Genomic DNA, 13,872 nt, shown 5'->3' with positions numbered 1-13,872 from the left:
GATAACAGTCTGGACTGCCACAGAGAACCCCACGTGTGTTTTTCCTGAAAATAAGCTGAAACACGGACTCGTCTGACCACAGAACACATTTATCCCGTCTTTCAGTCCATCTGAGCCTGGGCCCAGAAACCTTGGCAGTGTTTCTGCACAGAATTGACGTGTGGCTTCCTTCTTGCGTAATCTAGTATCAGGTTGTATTTCGGGATGCACTGGCAGTCTATGCTGAGGTGACGGTTTTTCTAAAATACTCCCAAATACTCTTCATCACAATAGCAGCGATAGTTTCTCATGCAATGCTGCCTGAGGCCTCAAAGGTCACACCCATTCAGCAGACCTTGTTTTGAGACTGACTGACAAGTCTCTTACAAAGTTTGGCACAGAGTGGTGAGCCTTTGCTTACAGTGACTGAGTCTTTAGTGGATGCTCATTTTGTACCCAGTCATGCTAGTGCGTGGTATAAACTTACTCAATTACATTTATTAATGTTACTTTTTCTTGTAACTATAGCGTGTTAGAAAAGATCAACTAATAAATGATGATGTATTATTGTGCATTAGCCAGCTGTCAGTACATGAAGGGGTCATAATCAGCTCCAGCTGTGTTCGCCAGATAACAACGACCTTCTTCCTTATTATTTAGTGATTCTGTACATTTTTTGCTCTAATCTTTTCACTGTTGAAGATTAGGTGAACAAATTTAGGCTAGACTTGCACATATATGTTGTCACCTGCAAGAGATGCACCTTTACCTTCCAAGTAGTGGAGTATTTATTTATTTGTTTATTTTTAAGTATTATAAGTTTGCAATTAACTAATTTATGTATCTGTTTGGACATTTACACATCTTGATCACATAGTGTTCTTAGACTTCTTGTGCTCATGGGACTGAAACCATGAAATCAGCGATGCTTCGGCCGCAGTCTTGACAACAAACAGATGCTATGATTTCTGCCAACACGATATCACTTCGCTTTTTGTTCTCACTGCCCCGAAGCTTCTCAGATTGTTTCAGCACAAACAGGAAGAGGGTTTGAAAACGTTGAGATTTTATCGGCCCATCACAACTCAACTTATTGTAAATAGCTTCATCACACTTGATGATGAAACATGGAGCTGACTGCTAGAGGCACCTGATCATTTACTATTTATCTATCCACACCAGGAAATTTCTCCCACATATACGGCGGGATTTCCTGTGAATGATGTGCACATGCAATTCACTTTTGAGGAAACATAATACTGTCTGCACTTTCCCATCTCTAAAGTCTGAGAAAGTCTGGTTGGTCGTCTTGGAAACTACAAATTTATGAAAGACTTGGATGTTAAAGACATTTACTAGACAAAGAGGATCAGTTGAAATTTGTATCATGCTACATTATGGCAAAGGCTTTGAGACTGGACTGAACATTCATCCTCTGCTGCACCGATTTAGAACATATTTTGAAAAATATGCATTTTATGTCCTTCACTTTATGTCCACTCTATTCAAATACAATACTAAATTACTGAATCTCCACTTTATGGTGCTCTGTGAGATTAATAGACATGTTTGCTTAGTCCATACGCATTATACAATGTGTAGAACAGGTGACAGCGTAAAGTAAATGCCACTTGAGGCTGGTGATGCTGAGGATTTTAAAGGTCACATGGTCACAAGAGTTAGAAATAATCCTCAACTGAGTCCCCTCACTCATCCACCACTGATGCCCCAAAGCCTCCATTTAAAGAGTCTACAGTAACATCATGCCTCTGACGTGCACCATGCTCCATGCTAAAATATATTTAGACTCAACAAAACACTTCTTTAAATATGTCGCACTTCGTAATTAGTTTCACTTTAACAAATGGTATTTTGACGCCCTCCATCTGCCGTTATTGTTGATGGTCTTGGTACACAGTGCATTTGTTAACTTACAAATTGATGCAACGTTTTTTCAGGTGAGGTGAAGTGTAATGCTTTAAAAAAGAATTTTAATCAGGTGTTTATTCGCACCAAATAGATATTTGCATGTGTTGCTACATTATGTCAGCGTTACATTTCCTAATCACCTAAAATGACCAAATAAAGGAACTGGGATAGAAAAACGATGAAGACACCTTAGACTAAGTGAATATCAAGTCCTGTGCCTGATAATTCATCTAGGGTTATATGACTATTTCTCCTGAACATGAATTGGTTCAAATGCCCTCGGTTTGTTTATATGCTCAGTTAATATTCAAATCAAACAGTTTATCCATTTCTCAGTATACATTTGTTCTGGTATTTTATGCCAACCTTCTGTGCTTCACATCCAGCAAAACCAAAAAGCCTGGACTTAAAAGTAACTTTTAATTCACAGTAAACAAACAAACAAACAAACAAACAAACACATTTTTGTGTTTTAATTCTTTTTAGTTATAATATGAACAAATATGTACAGTTTGTTTTATCAGTAAACTAACCTGGGACCACTGAGTGTGTCGGTGTTTCAGCATCAGAAACCCTCACCCATGTGACCAAACCTTGGCTTGTTACCAAGGAGCTGTTGTAGGCCAAGGATCCCTCCTTTTGATCCACATTTACCTTGGTGTTTTTTCTGGGACGAGCATCTCTCCAGTGCAGCCCGTTAGATAAACCGCTGGGTCTTCCAACTTAGTCTGTTAAGAGCAGCGAAGAAGAAAACTGTCTCCCGTAGATCTGTGCGACGTGCTCCAGTCAGCAGCAACCACAGAAGTTGGCAGCACAGACTCCTAGTGTTCATCCAGAGGCCTCAAGCTTAAATGCTGTTTCCACAAATATGCTCTAAAACAGTGTCATTTATTTAGAACAATGCTTTCTTATGACTTTTAAACCTGTTTTGTGTTTGTTGGTATGTGCACTGTTAGCCTAAATTATCACCTCTTTAACGCTCTGCTAATGTTTCCCTGAGGAAGGATTTGGGCACATACTGGGAATCCTCAAGCTGTTTTTTGGTAACCTTGAATTTTCACTTTCACAGATTTCCCACTTTTTCCGGAGAGGAAGGTCTACGTCTGAGCCTTGGCATTTTGCCTCTGTGAAACCTTGCTTTTTCTTCTGTGCTCTCCCACACATCCCTGTCTTTATCTCCTGCCTCTTTCAGCTGGGGGTAGTGTTAGGCTTCACATACTACTAACTTAAATCAGAAAAAGTAATAGTGTGACAGGAAGTTGTTATTGTGAATTCTTGCCAAATATTTACTCAGAGAAAGTGTAATTTGCATGTTGGTTTTCTCACAGCGGAGCTAGGGAGGTTTAACTCAGCAAACACTAATAGAACATTTTCATGTTACTGTTCCGAACTACTGTCTTTTTACCTACAGTTTAATAAAATAAAATGTTAACATTAGGAAGTGTAAAAGTCTGTTTCGTTAAACACAAAATGTAAAATATCTCTCTCATTAAACTGCCAAATTCTCTCAATAGGCATAACCAAGGCTACTATAGGGCAAGAAAAAGTACATAATGCAGGTGGTAAATGTTGCAGTCAGCATTCTTATCGGGGACATTTTTGTCTGGCAGTCATTCATGGCCTTCATAGGGCTCCTATGTCCTTCAAGGGAGTGGACTAAAAAGATGAACTACGTAATAAGAAGTAGGATTTTGTTCATCTCCGTAATGTCCAAATCTCATATAAAGAAGATGTATATGTGCAACTGTCTGCATCAAACAAACTGAATGGATGAGAAGGGAACGGTCTCCAGGAGCCGGTAAGTGGTAAAGTCGTGGGAACTGCAGGTCACATACAGTATGACAACCCTGTCTCCCAGAAATCATCTTAATACACCACCAAACGTACTGTAATTGCAACCAAATGACACTGTTTCGACACTAAGAGCATGTTGCTTACAGTAGGGGAAAGACTTTCATTTATGTTTCGGTTGACATAGCAGTACGTGCAGATGCAGGAGACGCTCTAGGATCACAGAGCAAATGTTATGCAGCGAAACGTAGCGTCAAATACCGAAACCCTCTGGAGATCTGGGGACTGCCAGAGTCTATGTTCAATAAATAGACTGGCAGCCATACATGTCCAGGCCACAATACTGTGCCATCATCATCAGCTATGTTACAGCTCATGAGCACTTCTTTGCATTTCTTCAGTCTTGCTTCTTCCAGTTATTCTGATACAAGTTGATCTTTGTCTCTGTCTAGAGAACACTTTTTTTTTTTCACATGTTTGTATTTTGTTTGGCAAACTCTTATGTGTTCTTCCTGTTTTTTGAGGCTTACCAGTGATTCACATCTTGTGGTGAACCCTCTTGATTGTAGACTATGCCTTCCTCCTGTCACCTTTTCCTCACCAGGGAAAGAATTCTTCTGTCAGCCACCGCAGTTGTTTCTTGTGGTTTTTCAAACCTTGTGTGCTTTGAGAAAAAAGGACAATACCAAACAGCTGATTTGGACACACCTAATGTTTTTGCTGTCTGATGAGTTTTGTTTTGTGTTTTTTAGCCCACTGAAGGCTTCCTTCTCTGGCAGTGACAGTAAACATGTTCCAGAAGCAAATGCCACACTTGGAATCTACTGTTGATGTTTTTTTCTGCATATGTGTAAATGAATAATAAGCATTCAACACACACCTGGTCATGCAGCAGCTTAGCAGCCAATTCACCAATGGCTTTTGAGCCCCTAACATTAGGGTGCTATGCATTAAAGCGGTTCCAACATAATTCAAACAGTCTACGCTGATTTTTCATGTCAAAACCATTGTAATGTTTTCAGATCCAAAGTGATAAAAATTGCCTCACTGTCCAAACATTTTTGGACATGACTGGAAATTTCTGGACAAAGACAGGGTTGCACATGATGTCCTTTGGTCCAGACATATCCGTTGCAGAAAACGCCCGTTGTGCAATTCAGAAGACAATTTCCAGAACATCCTGAGTGACATGACTGACTAGAATGCCAGCTTTCACGAACTTACTGTGTGTGGTTCACCCTCCCCTCTCAGTGAGCAACCACATTTCAATTGTAATGAAATGCTGCCATAATTTCCCAGATGGTTTTAACTTACATTTGAACAAATGCACCCGAAAATGTACACGTAAAGAGTTTTCTTTAAGAGAGAACACATAAAAAAATGCATCCTCATCAGTCGAGCATATTTCAATTGGGTTTATGATGTAAATAATATGCAATCATCATCTAGCAATCATGTAATCAATATCAGTTAAACAGTGATTAACTCGGTCTAATTTTAAAATTAAAAACTATTCTAACTATTAAGTATAAAACCTGGCAGTTCCAGGATACCTCAAAGAAAGTGTGTAGGATCATTATAATTTGCTGCATTTACTATTCATTTACAGATTTATTGATTTATTTGTGATGTTGTGTTGTTAAACATTTAGATTTTGAAACACTTTATACAGCACTTAGAATGTATAAGCAGTGAATGTAAGCAGCAAACAAACAAATAATAGTTGTAAAGACGCAACTTTGCAGAATTCAATCTACAGCATGTATCAGCTCATACAACCTTCAACCCCAAACATATAGTAAACAGTAGAATCTCGGATAGATTTCCCACAGAAACCATCAGAGCAAGGTTAATGCACTGAGAGACAGATATCAGCTATAATAAACAGCTAATCCTGACGTGGGCACACATAAAGACCGCAGATAATTAAGGAATATGCTAAACCAGATAAACAGAATAAATAAATGTTTCTAAATGTTCAGTTTGACACAGAAAATTATGAAGAATGTATTATAAAGATTTATCAACAAGGTAAATAGCGCAAAATAATAGTGCAAAAAAACAAAACATCATCTGTAACTCTGATTGTATAAAGGACAAGGACAAATAACAAGTTAGCGGTGTAGTGCATGAAAAATACTATACTGTACATAAAGTAAAAGAAATATGTGGAAAACTGTACGACGTGCACAAATAAAGTCTAAGATGACAGGGAAGTTTAAGCTGGAGGACTATGCTATTGTCTGTCATTATATGAGAGTAACCCATGGATTACTAACTTCTTTATGTGTTACAGCCACTGAACATGTCAAAATCTTTTTCTAGCCCTGATTTCATTCTTATTTCTAATTAATTCAAAATGTTTCCAAAAATATTTATTATTCACTCCCAATGCAAAGGTTTTTAGGAATCTATAAAAACCGACTAACTGGAGCACCTGTGTGAGAGTCAAAACACAGAAAGTAATAATAAAAAGTGTCTTTATTCTCACTCCTGGCTGCTGTTTGTCAAATATTATCAAATGCTTATCATTTGCATTGTCACTGCTTCCATTTTCCATCTTTCTTGAATTTTGTTTTCATTCATCTAGATGCTTTTCCCTAAAAAAAAATAAAAAACAAAATCCATCACAGCAGACAACACAAACTGTCTATCTCTAATCAACATTATACAGTCACAATTCTCCATGTGATTGTGGTTAATAATGGATTATTATGTCTTCACTTTATTCTGTATTCTCTGTTTGACACAAAAGTCTTTGCTTTGACCACTAAACTACATTTAACAGACTTAAATGTCATTACAGGATCTCTGTGTCATTGTTGTTTTTCATAAATAAAATGGGTTTTTCAGCCGCCACTCACACTGAACATTTAATTATTAATTATTATTTCAACCCAGTAAAAGCAAGAATGGAAACGTACAAATTCTCTTTTCAGATCTTTACTAAGAATGTTTCAAAAGATATTCTAAGATGAGAAACTATTACTTTTAAAAGCTGTTTTAACATAATCCTACATTACAAACCAGCAGGAACTGGAAGAGTACCTTTAATTTCATGCTTTTCCAAATACAGAGGTGTGCACTCTAGATGTGTAGATCTTCAGTTACATAAAGGTTTTCAAGTTGCTGTGTTTTACTTTGCCACTATTCAAAACATCAGCGTCTAACTAAACGGTAAAAATTAAATGTGTTACATTGTCAGAAGAGAAGTAACAGCAGAGAACAAAACATTTATAGTTTTTCAAAATGTATTTATGTAAGCGTCAGTCTCCTAGACGTGGATCTACAGCTGCCCCCATAATGTAGGGATGCCTCTCCCATTGCCTCCAAACCAGTTCCAAATCCCATTTGCTCAGCTCCTAAAGGTCTAATAGGATACACAGAACACATTTTGTTCTTAGCTTAATTAAAACAGTTACACATTGTTGACATGTGTTCAGTTCTGTGTGTGTGGATTTCATGTTGGATTGTGCTGTCTAAAGGTTAAGCTGCCATTTTGGCCACATCTGTCTTGAAAAAGAGGCTGCTGACCTCAACAGGATGTACCACGTAACGCGTTTTTCTTTTATTATTATTAAGAAAATGAAATAAAACTCAGCTGCTATGGAACTGTGACAAACATGCACAGCAGCTTTCACTGACAGAGGATTATTCAATAGCTTTTTATGATCACTTTGTGTGAATTAGTCCAGTTTTGAGTATAAACATGTTTGTGGATTAAAAAGATATATTTAAAAAAATGACATCAAGCTTAACCCTAGTATGTCAGGGTGTGTTTAACCAAATGTCTCCCCTTCAATGGGCTGGTGCACCTGAAACTGTGAAGCTTGTAGCACCCTGACCCTAACCTATTTTCCCATGACAGAGCACATTTTCAGCGCTGTTTCACAGATGCTAAAATATTAACGCAGCAGTTATATTTATATTTCGTCGGCTCAAAATAAGCCACATGTTTTCTTTTTCTTTCCAATATCTCACAGCACCAGGAGTTACACACCTTGGGAATAAAAAGTATGGGAACCCTTTGGAATTTCATGTTTTTTTGCATGTGCACATGTACAGTGAGCGCTGGTCTCACAGCTCAGTGTGTTGGTCAGCCTACATACACATGGCAAGTAAAAGTAGGTTATAAAAACCTTTTAATATTTAATCGTTTTTATGCCTTAATTTGTCATGAAATGTGATTTGAGCTTCGTCGTTCTGTGCCTAAACCATTAACACGCACTAAAAAAATCCAGATCTTTCATTTCTTTATTGAGGACAACCATACAAACCCTATAGGGATAGAAAAAGTATGTGAACCCTTGGAATGAATTACTGGTAGACCAACTTCTACAGAGTTTCAGCTGACATGCAGACATTCTCACATTATCCTAAAGAATGTTTGATACACGTGGGAATTCATCTTCCCCAAAATCACTGCAAGCTGGCCAGGCCTTGATGAAGCAAAGCAGGTCCAAATCACGTTGTTTCCTCCACCATGCTTTATGATGTTGGGATGATGTATTTATGATGACATGCAGTGCCCTTTTTACACCAGATGTAGTGCTGTGTGTTCTAAATAGTTCAATATAGTTTCATAAATCCACATGAACTCATGAACACAGATGTTAGCCAGTTCCAATGATGCCTTTAAATCTTTGGCTGTCAATCAGGATGTTTCTTTTCCTCACTGATGAGTGTTTGTTGTGCTCTTGGGGTCATTTTGACTGGCCGCCCACTTCTTGATATCCACAGTCCCAAAGTGTCTCCATTTGTAGATTCGGTGAATTTCTAAAGTCTTTGAAATCAGACGAAGATCAGATCACATTTTATAACAAATAAATGAAGAAAACCATGAAATTTCACACACTGGCAAAGGGAGAGAATCTGAGGATACTATCCACTCCTTAGGTCCACAAATTACAGCATGTATTTAGATTTCATCTGTGTGTGACTTGTTTCCTTGTAGGCATTAAAAATCTTCTCAACATCTGGTTGACATTTGTTCACAGCTCTAGTTTTCAGCAAATATTTTTCACCGGACCGAATATTACAAACGGTAAAGTACTGTCAGCTGTTTTGTCTGTGATAATTTGATGAATAAATTCTCAAACTAAAGATTCTGTGATACTTTTTTCATCGTTTGTTGCTTTTGAGACATTAATTTTGCCAAATAGATTTGTTTCAGATTTATAGACCAGTAAGATGTGGAAAGGGAAACGAGCAAATAAAGTCTTAACACCTAAATATGTGAAAAGAAAAAGGGTCAATGTTGTACCAAGGCCAAATTCCAATTTGAATGGAAATGGAGTAGGAGGAAGACTTTTTACTGTCCCAGTTATTAGATGGATACAGATCTCTTTGTTTCACATTAACTCAAGGTACTTAACAAACTGTTTTGTATCATACATTACATTAAATGAGTTTTTACTTGTTACAGTGCTCTGTAACACAGAGAGATTTCATTACCTTACAATGAAGAGTGTGGGCTTGGAAGTGTGTCATTGTTTAATCTTTTCAATCCGACCTTCCATTTAGCGCTTAATCTTTCCACATGAAGGTCAAAGTGACGACATGAGCTGCACAAATATGATGCACTGAAAGCTGTGTTTTTTTGTTCATAAATAATGTTTTCAAGAGCATCTATTTCCACTGGGGTCAACTTTTATTGTTCTGTTAGACAGAAAAGCATTGCTCCAAATGGCACACGAAAGCACTGTTAAAGACACTGTAGTAATGGGAGTCAGCTTTTATTTCAAAGGGACCGGGAACAAACTTTTTATTTTATAGTAAAACCACACACTCCTCCTTTATTGGCTAAAGCAGAATAAACTGGGCAGCTATTTAAACAACTATGTTTGGTTTAAGGTTGGGATCAAATTAGATAAACCACTGGAGTATATATGACAAATACAAGAGGAATTTAAAAAGGCATTTTCAGTTCAGAATGGAAAGAAGAAGAGAGATCGTTTGACATTTTATAAACAATAATTAGGGGTCTAAAGGGTCCCTGGGTTGAAAGTCAGCACAGTATTGTATGAAAGTCGTACACTGGCTCTTGCAAGGGCAAAGAACATTCCTAAGTGCAATTAGTTATTATTAACTACACAAGTTTCACCTCCTTTACAAAAAAATAATGTACAGTAAGTGTGTTCACTGATTTTTTTGAAGATATACTACCTACTGATTCTATAAATATCCACTTGGTATTGGCCTTGGCACTGGCATTACCACACACAATGTTAAACTCCTAATAACAATGCATAACATATCTACAGAACTGTGGATTAAAAACAAATAGTACAACTGGAGTAAAACCAGAGGCTGCACCACAGTGCTTTAAGCTCTGTGACAGTGCCAGGCCATGGTTATAATATAATGAACAATCAATATCAAATGTGAAATGAACATGACCCCATAGCTGCAGTAATGTTGACCATGCTCGCCATTTTAGTTCAGTGAGGTAACATGCAAACATATATAAAGTAACAAGTGATGCAACCACATTATCAGTGATAAAAACATACGACATGCCAAAGTGAGGAATGATGCTAAATATCCAGCCACAGTGTGAATCTAGTTGTTGAGAAAAGTTTGTTTTTATTCACTTTACTTGTCATTTTCAGGGCATTTAAAGCTACACTATGCAACTTTTGGAAATCAAGCTAATGGTAGAATGAAACCTAAACTTACTCCCTCTACCTGCTCTGCTACTCTCTGCTACGCTCCGTATTAGGCAATACAACAAATTAGAGTCTTGCTGTTTTGTAGATTTCTACAAAACCTTCCTGTCAAGCAAAAATAATTGACCCTCCCTGATTGGTTAGAAGGATGAGCCTCACTCAAAGAACATTTAGAAGCGAATATCTCTGCACTGCTGTCAGGCTGTTCAATGAGCCTGGGTCACACTAAGACTTTGACAGCCCATCTCCACATTAAGATGTTATGGAGCATATTTCTACCAAAAAAGAAAGTTACATACTGTAGATTTAAAGGTAAAGAGTTCTCATTCTGGTGGAGTCAGTGCACAGTATGTTTCAAATTAGGAGGTTAAAACTATGATCAAGCCCAAAAGGTTTGTTTTGACAGTAGCAGCCTAACTAAAAAAAAAAAGTCTTTCTAACAGGCAACTTCATTCCAAGTTTTCTCTGTTTGACAGACATATAAACACCTTCACTCCTGCCAAACTTTTCTCAGATTGTTTTATAACCATAAATGTATGCTTGGTACTCAGTCAAAATGCAAAGGTCACATGAACAAATCAGTCTTAATTCAGTCCTTGTTGATGAAGCATTTAGATATCTCTGTACGCTCCTTATCATGCTCCTTTACATGCTCAGCAATATGATCAACAAGTTCATAACGTATAGAAAATTGCCATGTGTTTCCTCCTTCTCTGCAGGTTTAACATGTCTTAAGAAAACTATCTTTAATATTGATTTTTAATTGTACTGTATAACATTCTTTTAACTGCTTCAGTTTTTTATACTAATTATTTCCTTTAATCAACTAGCAGCTCCAATACAAATAGACCTAATAATGAGCTCTCCAGTGGAGCTATCTGGTTTTGTTCCACATATGGAGGAAGAGTTGTGGAAAAGGTCCAACAAGTGCAGTCCAAAATCTTTACGTTTCTATTTCTGTTGAATCTGTGCAACTCCTCTTCCAGACATACAGTACTTTACCCACCCAAATCATCTCCTCAAACAAAAATCTCTTCCACAATTAAGTATCGTTGCGTGAGATATGACTGAGCATATTAATGATCCTCAGTCAGTCACTGGAAAAGTAATTATCTGAGCTCTGTTATGTTTTTATTTGAATGACTTTTTTAGTAGCAGGCAAGGAACAAGTAATCCTCCTTCAACCATGTTTCTACCTCAGTTAACAATCTCTTCCAAAATGATGCTTGGCTCCTCCAAGCACAAGTCAGAGTGACATTGAGTGCAACATCCACAATGAACGGGGTCACACTGCACCACTGAGTAGAAAAGGCAGCACTTGGATCGTTTGCAACATCCACTTATATGGCAAGTAATGTGTGTTTCATTCAATTGTTTCTAACATAAGACAATAGAGAAAATAAATTGTGCAGGAGTCAATCAATATTCTGGACTGCAACACTGTAGACGTTTGTCTGTGCATCATATTGAACTAAAAGAAAGATTCACAACAGCATCATGATGTGTTGTTCCCCTGGTGTGGTGGAAGTTTGTAGGTCAGAGGTCACTATCTGTTTAAGACGTGCTTTATGTACTGTCATTAGTAGTAGTAGTAGAGTTCATCATGATATGTGAGAGGTGTTGTCAAAACATTTTGTGCCAGCTCTTCTTTCATGTAGTTTTTGTTATTATTAATGAATCCAACTGAAAAATTACCTAAATTAATTTATTGATCACACAAATGATCAACAAATAACTATTTGGGTGAAATATCTCAATGCTAGTTCACCTTGATAATACTACCATGCTGATGTTTTGCAGGTATTACGTTTACTCTATAAACGCCACCAGGTGGCGTTTACATGTTAATGAAGAGAGTCCAGTACAAACAGAAAGTCTAATAGTTTTCTTGTCAGTGTTCTTCAACAGAACATGCCTATCCTTGGAAGAGAACTACCCCCAGTGATTTTTCAATTGTGACAGATTGAGAGCGTTCTCTGCGTTTACTTAACGTCACAAATTGACATTTTCACTTGATTACAGCGTTAGAGCAAAAGGAAGGTGATCACCAAAAGCTGTTTTTACCACGCATCCTGAAGTGGTCGTGAATGTTGTGAACGTTCCAGATTTGATGTTAATCCATCCACCAGATATTTCATAAAAACCAGAACCAAACCCTTCAGTGGCCCTGGAGAAAAAGTGTCCTGAGATTCACCCTTTCTTGATAACGGCCTTCCCTGTGTTCTACCCACGCTACCCATTTGATGGGATGCTGCTCCGCACCATATGTATCTGTTTATTTGAGGATTCTGCCCTTTGAATCTGTACACTATTTGCATAAAAATGTAACCAACATATTCAATCACTGGCGTGACAAAGCCAGACAACAGTCTCTAACATGGCACATAACTCTTATTTATCTTTTGTTCAGACATATAAAATTATTATTTACAAGTTACAGTCCTCATCGTACAAAATGGCGTCTTCTGTTTTTTCCGGTTAAGATAATACCCCAATAATAATTAAAAAACTAAGACTATGATAAGAAGATGAGAAAAGATATTGTTGTCGTTGCGCTGTTTTAGGGACAACATACATCACTGCAAGCATTTCCTGGCTGATGGAAGCTCCTCATTTATGTTTGTTGATGTAAAAATATATAAGATTCTGGTGACCTTTAAACCATCTGCTTCCAAGTAGATGTGAAGAAAGCAACTGAAAGCCACCGACCCAAAAAACTCTTACTGTATATGTGTGATGTCAGCATAACTAACTTTAGCCCCCTTTCCTGTGCTACTCAAGACTTCTCTAGCATCAACACTCCACATTTTCTACTAGATATTTCTGACAAATGTGGACGATCTGATCTGATGGATGCACAGAAGCAACAAAGCATCCTTATCCTTAAGTTAATATATTATCATAAAAGAAAAGCATATTTAGAGTATTTAAAACCTGATGTGATAATTGATTCAACTGTTATTTTGGTAATGTTCTTTTACAGTAGATGACAAAGGCACTGTTGGTCTTAACACCTCTGATTTTGCCAAGCACAACCTGCCGAGATTATCTCGGCAGGGAAAAACACATGAAAGGAAAAAAAAGAATGAAAGTCATATGTGGCTGGAATAAGATTAAAGTGCAACATTAGAATATAACTGGAGGCCTTGAAAACAAAGAGAAAATTCAGACAAAACTGCACATCTGTTTGGCAGAGTCAAGATGATGCAAAACCTTCCTGGGACTGTGAGGGAGCTGCAGGAAGGTTTGGCTGCTGCACGAACAGGGTCCACACTGAAGATTCGTCAGACGGTCCTGTCCTGTGGGTAGAGGAAGTTAAAATAGAGCCGTTTGGTGACGCTAAAGGTGTGTTTGGAGATAAAAGGATGTTTGGAGAAAAGAAGACTTTGCCAACTGTTGCACACAGAAGTGGAAATATCACTCTGGAGGAGTTTATAGTGCTCGTTGGCACAGGAAACACTGCACAGATAGATAGAAGAAGGCATTTCAGTAAATATCAGAAGGT

This window comes from Anabas testudineus, chromosome 14, assembly GCF_900324465.2.
Source record: "Anabas testudineus chromosome 14, fAnaTes1.2, whole genome shotgun sequence".
Lineage (NCBI taxonomy): Eukaryota > Metazoa > Chordata > Actinopteri > Anabantiformes > Anabantidae > Anabas > Anabas testudineus.
The sequence above is the reverse complement of the archived record's forward strand: the minus strand, read 5'-3'. Positions refer to the sequence as shown.